Raw genomic sequence first — 1,893 nt, 5'->3', positions numbered from 1 at the left:
GGCTGTAAATGTAATTGTAAAGAAATAAACCATAAGATTTCAATAATGATGGTTGACAATAGAATCAACAGCTTAAGACACATGTAGCTTGAGAACTTCCAGCTGAGACAACTCTAAATTGCGTACTCAATACTTAATGCATTGTTTTAAATTGTATCATGCTACACTGTATGAATTGCCTTAGTGTCTTATTGTTGTATTCAGTGTAATCATGCCCGTAGCCAGGGGGGGTTCGGGGGGTTCGGACGAACCCCCCCATTGGCTTGAAGGTCCACTTTCCAAGCTTGAAGGTCCACTTTTTAATTATAATGTTCAAGATTTTTTTCAAGGTGAACTTATTTGTATCACCAGCAATACCACAGAGGCTCGGATCCAAGAAGAAACTTTGTCTCTGATTTTTCTGATTTGAAACGCTCAAGGGTCCACTTTTTAACGTCCAAGGGTTTTTTTCAAGATGGATCTATTTGTATCACCAACGGAGCTGAAATCCTAAAAAAACTGCTAACTTTGTCTCTGATTTCTTCCTTTGAAATCCTCTCAAAAACACAGGAAATGCCATATCAGAAGGTTCAAATTTTAAAATTTCCCGGGGGGGCATACCCCCGGACCCCCCTAGGAAGCTCGCGCCTGCGGCGCTCGTCTCGCGCCTACGGCGCTCGCTGGTCCCTTAAACATTAAAAAGAACCCCCCCATTCAAAATCCTGGCTACGGGCATGGTAATTGTAATGTTGAGTGGTCCGCAACATCAGCTTGTTTGCCTGGCGTTCCGCTGTGTTTTGTATTGTTGCTGCAATGTTTAATAAAAGATAAAGATAAAACTTGAGGACCACTTTAGTTTAAGTACAAGTATTACGCTGAAAAGTACACATAGCTTTTCTAGAGTACACATTTTAAGTAAACATATTTCACATAGGTGGGGCTCTCCTCAGCCTTGTCAAAACAAGCCGGCAGGCGGCTATTTTCACCGCCTACTTTCAATTTTGTGCCGGCTACTTTTGTGTAGAATTTTAAAAAAAAAGAAGCACAACTAAATTTTAGTTACAAAAGTTAAGTTTTAAAATGCACATAAAAGTTACCCAGAATATACCAAAAAACATGTTTAGGGGGTCTCACTTTACAAATTTTTTAGAGGGAGGCCCCCCAGACCCCCCTACGTGAGGGGAGAACCCTCCCCACCCACCCAGCGAGCGACGAACGTGGCCTGCCTGTTACTTTTGAATATTAGCCTCCTACTCTAAAATTTTGTGACAAGGCTGTCTCCTCACCTGTTACTTAGCATTACAGAGCAGAGATTTTTACCCAGGACCAGCACAGATGTAAGAAAATCATCTATTAAGGGCCCGGTATTCTATTGTTAACAGATCTCGAGAATCTGTATCAAAGGTTAACTAATGATAAGCGAAGCTGACGTGCCCAGGCCCAGGGTATGTTTGTTACTTATTTATGTGGTTAATTAGTAAACCTGCATGGGTCATCAAATTTGGATAATAAAATCTACATTTATGGGTGTGATGCTGGGGAAGATGATACAACACAGCTAGATGAGGGTCCCAACAATGCTATGTGCTGAATTCATGAATTCAGAGGAATCCCCTATGTATTACGCAACAATGAAGTAAGGCGCAATTACACAAAATTTGGTGGCCTCGGTTTGAATTACATGAATAAGATGGCTTATGAATTATGGAAAATCAAAATAGGCTGTCTACGCCTTACAGAAAAGAGCATGCAGACCCTGGCCTCCTAAGATGAAGAGCATTGAGCACTAAATGGGGGCCTGGCCATGTGCCTTTCTAAAAACTCGTACTGAGTCGTAGGCATTAAGTTATTTCGACTCTCTGTATTTTGTAGGGAAAGTTTTTCTATCCCTGGTGATACCGAGGTGGCCATATT

Source organism: Branchiostoma lanceolatum, chromosome 13 (assembly GCF_035083965.1).
Source record: "Branchiostoma lanceolatum isolate klBraLanc5 chromosome 13, klBraLanc5.hap2, whole genome shotgun sequence".
In the NCBI taxonomy this organism is placed as follows: domain Eukaryota; kingdom Metazoa; phylum Chordata; class Leptocardii; order Amphioxiformes; family Branchiostomatidae; genus Branchiostoma; species Branchiostoma lanceolatum.
Note: the sequence above shows the minus strand (reverse complement) of the source record.